This window comes from Rhinoraja longicauda, chromosome 4 (genome assembly GCF_053455715.1).
Source record: "Rhinoraja longicauda isolate Sanriku21f chromosome 4, sRhiLon1.1, whole genome shotgun sequence".
Classification (NCBI taxonomy): Eukaryota; Metazoa; Chordata; class Chondrichthyes; order Rajiformes; family Arhynchobatidae; genus Rhinoraja; species Rhinoraja longicauda.
The window spans coordinates 17,770,773-17,783,802 of NC_135956.1; positions in this window are offsets into that span (position 1 = coordinate 17,770,773).

Consider the following 13,030-nt stretch of genomic DNA (forward strand, 5'->3'; position numbering starts at 1 on the left):
CCCTCCCCTCACTGATGCAGCCCACAATTGCAGAGTCATCTGAAACCTCTGCAGGTGGCAGGACACAGTTATATCTGATGTCCAAGGTGTAGATGGTAAACAGGAAGGGAGAGAGGACCGTCCCCTGTGGGGCACCTGTGTTGCTTACCACCATGTCCGAGACACAGTTCTGTAGCCAGTTAATGTCTGTGGATCGCTGGTCGGCGCGGACTCGGTGGGCCGAAGGGCCTGTTTCCGTGCTGTATCTCTAAAACTAAAACTAAAAAACTAAAAACATTTTTGTTTATGTGTTCAGCAATAGAAAATCAACAAAAATGCATCTTGGTCGAGACCCTTCTTCAGCCTGAGAATCAGGGATAGGGAAATGAGGGATACAGACAGTGATTTAGAACAAATGAATGAAAGATATGCGGAAAAAAAATCAAAACATTATGATGAATGATCAAGGATAGGTGGAGCCCACAATGGTCCATTGTTGGCTGTGGGCTAGGTGATAACGATTTATCCAAACAATGAAACTCAAGCGGGCCACAGTGAAACTAGTATGACGACTAGGGTTGGGAGGGACAGAGAGAGAGGGGACCCTTTTACTTTCTCTGTTCCTTACACGCAGGGTTCAATACACCTCTTGCTAAAACCTCTTTCAATTCTACTTCTTTCAATGTAATATATTGCATAACGTGCCCTGTTCCTAATGCTGTCTCCTTGTCTGGTAACAGGGTGGGTGATTGCTTTGCTGAAGATCTCAGTTCACACAAGTGCAAGTGTAACCATGAGCTTCTGTTTGTCTCCAATTTCAATTCTCTGTCCCATGCCCTGGATGGTTGTCACAATGTGTATGAAGGAACTGCAGGTGCTGCTGTAAACCAAAGATAGACACAAAATGCTGGAGTAACTCAGGGGGACAGGCTGCATCTCTGGAGAGAAGGAATGGGTGACGTTTTGGGTTGAGTCTGAAGAAGGGTTTCGACCCGAAACGTCACCCATTCCTTCTCTTCAGAGATGCTGCCTGTCCAGCTGAGTTACTCTAGCATTTTGTGTCTATCTTTGATTGTCACAATGTATTCCTTTGTGCAATGTGTGGTGTGGTACCTGTGTTTACTTCACTAATACCAGCAGTCTTAACCATTTTGCCATGAAGGGGTGTACCTGGTCTGCAACGACGTTTAGGAAAGTGACACGTGTCAAATTGACGTCCACATGAATGGCCAGACCCAGGGTTTCCCAGCAGGACAATGCCCAGAGCATCACACTCCCTCCGGCTTGTCATCTTCCCACAGTCGGTTCGGACCAGACGGGATGGCCTTCGTTGCCCTCGCGCATCGATGAGCCTTGGGCGCTCAACACCCTGTCGCCGGTTTGTGGTTTGTCCCTCCTCGGACCACTGTCGGTAGGTACTCACCACTGCTGACCAGGAGCACCCCACAAGCTTAGCCGTTTCAGAGATGCTCTGATCGTCGTCTGGCTATAACAATTTGGCCATTGTCAAAGTTGCTCAGGTCTTTACTCCTGCCCATTTCTCATGCATCCAAAACATCAACGTCAAGAACCGACTGTTCACTTGCTGCCTAATATAGCCCACCCACAGGTGCCATTGTAACAAGATAACCAATGTTATTCACTTCGCCTGTCAGTGGTCATAATGTTTTGGCTGATCGGTGTATATGTAAGTACATATGTCACATTTGAGTGTGATGTAACTGCCTGTGCAACATAAGTACACATACAGTGTTTGCCTTCTTTAAAGAGTTAACATATGTTTTGCAGTTCTTGATGTTTCCTTGAATTGAATTAATGAGTTATCAATCGCTCAAGAAGAATAGCTGACAGACCACTTGCCAATTCAGCTGGTGATAAGGAAAGGCAAAACAACTGATGCATAATGGGCCCAGAAAAAAAACCTGATGATCTTTGAAGAAGCTCTTTATAAAAACCTGCTGAGCATCGGTGTTTGATGGCACTGAAGACAAAAGCTGACAATTCTTTTCAGAAGGGGGAGTACAAACAGCCAAGACATTGAAGGTTTCATTGCAGCATGATAAGTTAGTAATCCTGTATGCAGGGCAGTGGCAATTAACAAAAGCAATGGTCGTCAGTTACCCGTGAGTCATTGATATGAAAGAATTAAACCCAAGGAAATTGAACAAATTGTAATGCAGCCTTACGTGCTAACAGTAATTTTTTATACACGAAAAGGTTCAAAATGGCTGCTTGAGAGCAGCAGGATGTATGAGCAATCTAGCATTGAAGAACTGACTATATATTTCACAGTATATATGGAGAAAGTTTAAATGGTCTTTATTACTAATCGTGTTTTGGAGATACAGGGTCTTATTGAAAATGCATCACAAAGAATATTGGCCTAAGAGGAGCGCCACAGTTGTGCAGCAGTAGAGTTGCTGCCTTACAGCACCAGACCCAAGTTCAATCCTGACAATGGGTGCTGTTTGTACGAAATTTGTACATTCTCCCTGTGACGGCATGGGTTTTCTCCGGGTGCTCCAGTGGATCAACACTCCAAAGACGTAGAGGTTGTAGGTTCATTATCTTCAGTAAAAAAATTGTCCCTAGAGTGTAGGATAGTGTTAGTGTACGGGGTGATCGCTGGTCGGCATGGACTGGGTGGGTCGAAGGGATTGTTTCCGTCCGCTCTGTATCTCTAAAGATGAAAATCTAAAGAGAGCACAAAAAAGACTTTGCTACTGACAGACATTGGCTCTGAAACTATTGTTTGTTTATTCTGATAGGCCCACCAAAAGTTGAAGATGATTTCTACAGTGAAATAGTGCAGAAATTGAAGGATAACATCTGTCATAATTATTTGAAGCAGCAGAAAGTTATAAATAGTGAATACAATTTTACATTAGATAATTCATCTGGGTATTGATACTCCAGTGAATTATTAAATAATGTATTGTGGAATAGTTTGTATTGTGCATGCAGAATCTTACAATAGTCCTGGAAGTTGATTTAGTAGTAGAATAACATTTGCACGGCCTTTTTCCCAGTCTTGCTAATGGCAGGAAGCAGTAAAATTTCAACGTTTAATAGAGATGAATATGGAAAGAGTAGACGATTTTGTTTAGGGGTAGAGATATCTACAGAATACATTTAGCCAAATGACTTTGACAACAATTACTGTGTTGAGATATACTCAAGTATTGAAGGTTCTTGATAAGTCAAATAATGTATTGCTTTATATAATAGTCAATGGTTAGAATTGAACAATAGTCAAGTTAAATATACAGAGTAACTAATGCTGAGGATAGACACAAAATGCTGGAGTAACAGTGGATCAGACAGCATCTCTGGAGAGAAGGAATGGGTGACGTTTCGGGTCGAGACCCTTTTTCAGACCTTCAGTAACTAATGCTATTTGGGAAGGGTTGAATAAAGGAACTAGAGATCATTTGGGGAGATATATTTAGAGTTTATGTCCTAATTCTGCAAGATCGCACTTGAAAACAAGATGATGCTTTAAAGATATTGGAATTACTGGCTACCAAAGAGCACATTCTTAACAAGTCTGGTGTCAATCCAGTACAATCTAGGAATGTGCCATATTTGCTAAAAAAAATCAGGTGTAAGAAGAATTAGGCACAAGATGGAGAAGAACGATCAGTACGGATGTCAGGGGTTATGGGGAGAAGGCAGCAGAATGAGATTGAGAGGGAAAGATAGATCAGCCATGACTGAATGGCGGAGTAGACTTGTTGGGCCGAATGGGCTAATTCTGCTCCTATAATCTACGAAATAATGAAGAATGGAGTCCTAGTGAAGATGAGACAGCTCCTAGGGGTGACACAATGGCACAGCAGTAGAATTGCTGCCTTACAGCGCCAGAGACTGGGTTCAATCCTGACTACGGGTGCTATCTGTACGGAGTTTATACATTCTCCTTGTGATCATGTGAGTTTTCTCTGGGTGCTCCTGTTTCCTCCCACACTCCATTGATGTTCAGTTTTGTCGGTTAATTGGCTTCTGTAAAATATTGTAAATTGTCCAACGTGTGTAGGATAGTGTTAGTGTACGGAGTCATCGCTGGGCAGTGCGGACTCGTTGGGCCGAAAGGCCTGTATCCACGCTGTATCTCTAAATTCCAGTCATTGTACCACACATAGCTCATAATGCAGGTAAATCACATGACAACCATAAAGTGATCCTTCTATGGCTGCTTTGGAATATAACTATGTAATTGGTTTTCAGTTTTCCAAACAAACATAGACATAAATGGTTATCCAATCTGCCATATGATGATTCTGATGTACGTATCAAGAATGCACTTTTTAGCTTGAACTTATGGACGACAACTTTTCAGTCATGGTAGCAGAAACTGAACGCCAAAGATTGCTCTTCTGAAACTCTTCTGTGAGCAAACTCTCAAAGATTGCATTGATTAAGATAAGTATTGAAATGTGGATAATGCAACCATTTTATAATTGGAAATTGAAATTGTCAGTTAATTAACAATGTCTCAAGAGAGGATATACAGTGAACATCTCCAGACCAGAGAAAACAATTACATTTAGAACATACTGACAATGCACTGTAGGTATGGAGGTTATTGCCAGAGCTTTGTTTGCTGGCCAGGTATATTGGATTTACTGTCAATATATAGAGTGTGTCTAAAAGCTGAATCAATGCAACTCATTGGAAATAGGCAAAGGGAAGTAGCTGGAGTGATACAAGGAAGTAAGATGATTAAGAGCAACAAGCACAATGTGCTGAAGTGGGATATCAGTGAGATATTTAGCTTAGAAATTTTGCATGGAAACAGGCCCTTCAGCCCGAGTCCATGCCAGCCATTGAACACCCGTAGACTAGTTCTAGATTATCCCACTTTTGCATACAATGCACTAGGGGCAATTTACAGAAGCCAATTTACCTACAACCCTACTGTGCAATGTTGGAGGAAACCGTAGCACCGGGAGAACATCACAGGGAGAATGTGCAAACTCCACATGGACAGCACCTGTCATCAGGATCGAACTTGGGTCTTTGGCGATGTGAGGCAGCAGTTCTACCGCTGTGCCACCGTGCCACTCATATTTCGAGATATTGCATGTCTACTGCATAAATATCAACTTGTTCAAATTGGAGGAAAGAGCAGAAATATCCATGCTGTCCATGTGCTTGCAGTTAGAAACGAACGAGAAAATAGTGGAAAAATATATGATAATGAATTTATTCCAGAAGTGGACATACAGTAGAACCAAACATTGAAGAGGAAACACAGTCAGTGGTGAATTAAAGATAGACTCAAAAAGCTGGAGTAACTCAGCGGGACAGGCAGCATCTCTGGAGAGAAGGAATGGGTGACATTTCGGGTCTTCTTCAGACTCGACCCGAAACGTCATCACCCATTCCTTCTCTCCAGAGGTGCTGCCTGTCCCGCTGAGTTATTGCAGCTTTTTGTGTCTATCTTCGGTTTAAACCAGCATCTGCAGTTCCTTCCTCCACGGTGGTGAATTAAGTCAGGATGTCACACATTCTTCAGATCAAGAAAAAAATCAACATCTACAAAGCCGGAAACCTAAACACAATTATGATGGTAAAACTACAGAAAATGACAGTCAACAAACTGAACCTACAATTGTTGCACACATGTGAAACGATATGATACAACTTTATTCATCCCTGGAGGGAAATTGGTCTGCCAACAGTCACAAAACACAAGGTACACAAAAACATTAACTTAAAAGTGCAAAAAAAAGAAAAAAGAAACAGCTTACGGAAAGAGTAAGTAGAACTTTATGTTTGTGTACAAATTTGTAAAAGAGTTATTATACATGCGACAGAATGATGTAATTGTATGTATGAAGTAAGCACATATGGCATTTATTAATAGTGTTAAAACGTTAACACATTTTGTAAAATTGTGGTGTCTCTTAACATTCTCATTTGTTACTCATCAGCTCTACAAAAGACCTCAATCATCTTTAGAAAGTTAACTGCATTATTCTATTCTCCACAATTTTCTTCCGAGTATATATTCTTAGTGACTCAGTAGAGAAGAACATTCTTCCTCGATGTTTAAGAATTTAAAGTAAGGGAACATAGATATGATTAAATGTGAGTCAGGAAGCAAGGGGAACATTTTATACACAAAAGGATGTGGAATGCATAACTGCAGTTAGTGATTGAAACAGATTGTCAACATTTAAGAATAGATTAGATAGCAGACGAAGGATAAAAGGACATTGTCACATGGGATTAGGATCACTGCTTATATGAAGGATAAACAGCAGCACAGACTTTGTTGGGGTGAACTTCCTGTTTCTATGTTGTAATTTCTGTGTCATTCAGCAAACAATAATTTGCATTTACATTACATCATTGACATTGTGAGACACCTTACAGTACACCACTAGAGTATAATTATTACAAAATATTATATTGTCCAAGAAAGCATTGGAATAGGTGACCAAGAGGCCTAATCTACTAATTTCTTAAAGGGGCCGGAGTTGCACTACATAGAAACAAAGGAACTGCAGGTGCTGGTTTACAAAAAAAAGAAGAAAAAAAGACAAAGTGCTGGAGTAACTCAGCAGGTCAGACAGCATCTCTGGAGGACATGGATGGGTGATGTTTCAGGTCAGGATCCTTTTTCACACGGATGGTGGTGGGGAAGTTGAGGGGAAAAGAGGGCTGGAAGAGAGGAGGGGCAGGACAAAGCCTGACAAATGATATATAATATAAGAAAATAACTGCAGATGCTGGTACAAATCGAAGGTATTTATTCACAAAATGCTGGAGTAACTCAGCAGGTCAGGCAGCATCTCGGGAGAGAAGGAATGGGTGACAAATGATGTTGAATACAATGTTTACAAACCTGTTACGCTGTTGTTCCAATTTAATTGTTCTGTTTCAGGACATATGATGATAATACCCTTGACTCTTGATCCTATCACTTGGCAGGCTTTATCCTGCCCCTTACTCCTAGATAGCAACAATTAAGAGATATGTAGGTAGATACATGCACAGCCAGGGAGTTCAATGATATGTAGACATGTGCATAGGATTAAATTAGATTGGCATCAAGGTTGGCGGTTTCTATGCTGTACTTGCTTTTGTAATTCATGCACTAAAACAGTCTGAAGGGTCTCGACCCGAAACGTCACCCATCCCTTCTCTCCAGACATGCTACTGTCCCGCTGAGTTACTCCAGCATTTTGTGTCTATCACTAGAACACTTGCATCACTCTGAATTTCATTCTTTTGCAATTTATCCTCATTTAGATAATAATCCATCTTCGATAGAATTAAAGTGCTGGAGTAACTCATGCAGCATCTCTGGAGAGAAGGAATGGGTGACGTTTCGGGTTGAGACCCTTCGTCCAAATCAGAATTAAATGACGTTCTTTTAGGAAGATGAGGAGAAATCTCATTAGTCAGAGGGCGGTGAATCTGTGGAATTCTTTGCCACAGAAGGCTGTGGAGGCCAAGTCTGTGAATATTTTTAAGGTAGATTCTTGATTAGTACAGGTGTCAGAGGTTATGGGGTCAAGGCAGGAAAATGGGGTTAGGAGGGAGAGATACATCAGCCATGATTGAATGGCGGAGTAGACTTGATGTGCCGAATGGCCTAATTCTATTCTGACACATAATATAGAAACATAGAAAAATAGATGCAGGAGTAGGCCATTCGGCCCTTTGAGCCAACACCACCATTCAGTTGATCCATCTTTGCTTCCTCGTACCAAAGTTCATGACCTCACTCTTCCCCACAATAAACTCCTTTTACCAATTTTTTGACCAATCGCTCAACCTATCTATATTTCTTTGTGCTTTCATAATGTCCTCATGACAACATACCCTCCAAACTATTTTCATTTTATTTACATATACAGCAAAAAACTGATGGCCAAGAAGCAATCCCTGGGATACACCATTAGTAACATCCCTCCAGCTTGAAAAGGCCCCATTAATTCCAACTCTTGTTTTCTATATGACTGTCAGTGTTCACTCTATTCTAAATGCACATTGTTCCTTGCTGTTAAGTGTCTACAGTGGATTATCATCCTCTAATTTGCTTAAACAGTTTAAGGGCCTACCCAGCTAATTTAATTAACATCTATTTTTTAAACTTTACTAATATTTTTATTATATTAAAAATTGTAAAAATTCAATAATATAGTTTTAAACTTTTTAGAAGGGCCAATATGGTACCATCACAAAAAGAGCACAGTTTCTATCCATATTTCTGTCCAAATATGTTTTGAAAGTTGTAACTGTCATCACTTTTACATCTTCTTCTGGCAGCTCACTCCAGGTACAGACTACCCTTTGAGTGAAACAGTTGCCCCCAAAGTCTCTTAAATCTTTCCTCTTTCACCATAGTCCTTCACCCACTTTCTCCACGCCCCTCCATGAATTTCTATACACCAATAATATCACCAGCCTTTGCCAAATTCTGTTCCTTACTTTTCAGTTTAACGTTATCCTTGACTTCCTTCATTAACCACAGCATGCGCCAGCTTCTCATGGAAGCCCTCTTTTCCAATTGAAATAATTTCTTACTGAGCATTATAAAGCAATCTTTCATTCTTGGGCTTGAGAATTAAACATTCTTTTATTTTAAATCACTCATTTTGCTGTTTTTTTTACAGTAAATTTCAAAAATAAACTTTATTCATAATAAAACATACAAACGATCAGTGTAAAGCTCTTTACATTGTTAGCCTAGTTCAGTCTATACATTCAGTGTTAGCACCTCTATTTTTGTGCATAGCACCATTGCCACTCATGAGGCACCCTGGGTGATAGATCCTTCCATTGCTTGGACACCAGCTCCTCAATGCCCAGTAGCAGAAGGACCACAGAATGCTCCTTCTCCACAGAACATTTGCATTGGCTGCACCAAGCCTTAGTTCATCCCTCAGCACATATTCTTGCAGTCTGCAAAGCATTCCCTTATGAACATCTCGCTGTGCTGACAGGCCAACAGGTTTTGGGCAGACCCAAGCATGTCTTTCACCGTGCTGGTTATCTTCCAGCATGACTCGATGACCGTCTCTGCATGTACAATAGGGAACAGCACGTATATCATAGTCCTTTGTTACGCAGATGCTCGGGATGAATCATGACACAGACCCTTGCATCCTTTTGCAGACCCTTTCGGCAAATCCAGTCTGCAAAGAAATAGATGACCATCTCCACTCCATCGCAATCCTTTCAAGGACAATGTGTTTTGGGAGTGATATTCCAATCGTACAGGAAGGATCTGACTGGGAGACACCACTCAATGCCAGCCAGATACGGTCTTGGTACTTGTTGGTAAATTCTGATTCGTGATTTAGAAAGGCTGCTCAGGGAAATACCCTTCGGTATCCATCAAGTCTATATTCTGCACTGTTGGTTTTCTGGTCAAAGACGTTTTGAAGAACTTTTCCACAAATAATGGGTAGTGTGGCAAGGTCCGTCTGACTGGTATACTGCATGGTAAGAGGGTTAGATGCATCCTTTGCAATATCAGACAGGTTTAACCTCAGCATGTACCTGCACTTGGTGCATGCTTATTGCTTACTAGGGTGCCTTGACCTCCTCCCCCATCTCCATCCAAAGACCCCAGCTGTCCTTCCAGATGAGAGGTTCCCGTGCACCTCCTCTAACCTCATCTACTGCATCCAGTGTTCCCGAATGTGGCCTCCTTTACATTAGGGAGGATAAATGGAGACGAGGCGTAGTCTTGGCAACTGTTTTGCTGAATACTTGACTGCTGGATCCCCCAGTTGATTTAACCATTTTAACTCCTCTTCCCATTCCCTTTCTGTCTTGGGCCTCCTCCATTGCCAGGAGGCCCAGGACCGCCTAATATTCCGCTTGGGCAGCTTACATCCCAACGATATGACCATTGAATTCTCCAATTTTCGGTAACTACATAACCCCCTCCCCCTTCCCCCCAGTGCCCCACCTGGAGTCGCACCTATTTCTCCCCTCTCGCTCCCCTTCTACTGACATTCCTTTCTGTGGCATCTGTCTTCCATCCCTGGTCTTTGTCCAACCATCTGCTGATCAAAAAATTCTCTTCACCTGTATCAACTTTGGCCTGCCCCTCCTCTCTTCCAGCTTCTACCCCCCCCCCATCAGAATCAGTTTGAAGGAGGATCCCGATCCGAAACATTACCTATCCATCTTCTCCAGAGATACTGCCTGACGCACTGAGTAACTCCAGCACTGTCTCTTTTTGTAAACCTGTATCTGCAGTGCTTTGTTTCTACATTTACCCAGATGCTTCCTATTTGCAAGGAAAATAAGTTTGACTGGCGTCTTTAGGTGACAGGCAAAACCTCTTGTAAGCAAGGATTGGCATAGATCATTTCATTCATCAGGCAGTTACAGCATAAGATTTCCCTTCAGGCTGTTGTGTGTTTTTTAAAGTATTTCAAAATTGTTCCAGCTCAGATTTGCATTTAGGTGCTATCTCAGAGAAAAGCAACCTTTTTGTTTGATACTCTAGCTGAGCACTTGTATGAACTGTTTTAAAAAAAGACACATTCCGTACTTTACAGAAACACTGTTAAACTAGCTCAAGAAAGTGTTTTCAATGCCAAAATACTGCAGATGCTGAAAATCTCAAAAAAGTGTCTGAACAAGGATCTCAACCTGAAATGTCACCCATTCCTTCTATCCAGAGATGCTGCCTGTCCCACTGTTACTCCAGCATTTTGTATCTATCTTCGGTGTAAATCAGCATCCGCAGTTCCTTCCTCCACAAGAACATGTAACTGTTCAGTCAAATAGAGAAATCCTTCCAACAGCACTGTTAATGGACTTAGAATTGCAAGACATTGTTAACTGCACACAGTTCTACCAGCACTCTATGAGAATGTGTATTTTCAGAAATAATAAAACTAGAAGTCTTAAGTAAGGATACCATGTCCAAAACTGAAACAGCCATCCCTGCAGCCTTTACAGATGCAAACTAACCTACCAATATTGATTAACAGCATTTTCCTTGTTTCAGATGAAAGATCTTAATTTTCTTGGGTGATAAAAGTGTTGGGACATCTTCATTTTCTTTACTGTAATGTCAATTAGTTACTTTCTTTAGTGCCATCTAGTGCCAGAAATATGACTTGTACAAGTTTACAGTAAGGGTCTCCATACTATTACTGGATATTATTAACAACTTCCCATTATCAGGCTTCTGAACAGCCCTTCCATAAGCTAGGGTACTGTCCGATCCACCTCTACACCATTGCGGACACTGGACTTTGTCTATGGAACTGATGCACTTCAATGCTGAGAAGTAGATTCTGCACTATGTACCTTCCCCCGCATTCTATCTATTGTATTTGATTGTATTTATGTACAGTATTACCTGATCTGATTGGATAGCATGCAAAACAAAAGCTTTTTACTGTACCTTGGTACATGTGACAATAATAAACCTAAATGCAAATCTGAGCTGGAACAGTTTTGAAATACTTTAAAAAACATTCACATATTTACCGACCGAATCCCGCACTGTACAACCCCCCCGCCCTGCCCCCATATCTGCAAAACACTGCCCATTAAAAAATGTTCACTTACATTTATGTATAATTCTATTTATGGACAGTTGATCCTTCTGGTACCCTGTGTATTTTTAGAGCATGAATTTGCCAAGTGAATGCCCATAGCCTATTTAACCTGAGACACTAAAATCCATGATCCTGTTTTCATGGACACAATTTTCAAGTAATGCCCAAGAAGGAGCAGTTGCTTTTGGGATGGCACAGAGAATTGAGCGTATATGTTGGGAGGTGCACAGAAGCCCAGGATGAATTTCAGAAACGGTATACCATCTCCCAAGCCATCAACAACACCACAGTCACATCTGTGGAGTCATTTAAGTTCCTTGGAACCATCATCTCCAGGGACCTTAAATGGGGGGGGGCACCATCGACTCCAGTCAAAAAGGCCCAACAGAGATGTACTTCCTGCGGCAACTGAGGAAACACAATCTGCCACAGACAATGATGGTCCAATTCTATACTGCTATCATTGAGTCCGTCCTCACCTTCTCCATCATGGTTTGGTTCAGCCAAGCACATCAGCTGAGAAGGTTGTTGGCTGCAACCTTCCCCCCATTGACGAACTGTACACTGCAAGGGCCAGGAAGCGAGCGGGCAAGATCATCTCTTACCCCTCTCACCCTGGCCACAAAATCTTTGAAGCACTTCCCTCTGGAAGGCGACTGTCAAAGCAGCCACAGCCAGACATAAAAACAGCTTTTTTTCACGAGTTGTAGTTCTACTCAATAACCAACGTCTGCAGTCTCTTTTTTTGCTCTGCTTTATTTTCACCCACTGTAATGTTGTATCCTTATTGTTTTAATGTGGTTATGCTTTATTGTTAATTGTTAACTGTATGTTTGTGTTGTCATTTGTGAGCAGAGCACCAAGGCACATTCCTTGTATATGCACATACTTGGCCAATAAACTTATTCATTCATTCAATCAACAATGCCAACTACTTCCTGCTCCATCTTTAAACCTGGCAGACTGCACGCACCCTGTTAACCTATTTTGTAGCACCCCAACAAGCTAATTTAATCTCGATAAATTAATTTTGCATTACTGGAATCATAGATTGCAACATCAGGCTAGATCTTTGCACATTCACCTACCTGAAAAGTGTGTAGAATTGCATACATAGCAAAAACTGAAGATTTAAAAAATAGGAATTAAACAAAAATGATGTTGCCCACCTTCTCAGGCAATCCTTGGAATTCGCTTCTACTCTGGGTCTATGGGCTTTGAGACGATCGATGAAGCCAATGTGGAACCTGCACATTTCCCCCACATATAGGGCAAGGAAGAACTGAAAGGGCAGGTGGACAAGTAGCTTGGGTGATGTTGTGCTCCAATTACTATTTACCTTTGCGTTTCAGTCCTCTCACAATTTATGGAATCAAGATTCTCCATGCCATCCCAAACGTTGCTTTGCTTCTTGAGTAGTCATGCTCCACAAATTCCCAGTAGTTCATAGAAATGATGCACTCCCACCTCCACCCCCCCCTTCCCTGAAAGGCAGTGCTGAGAAC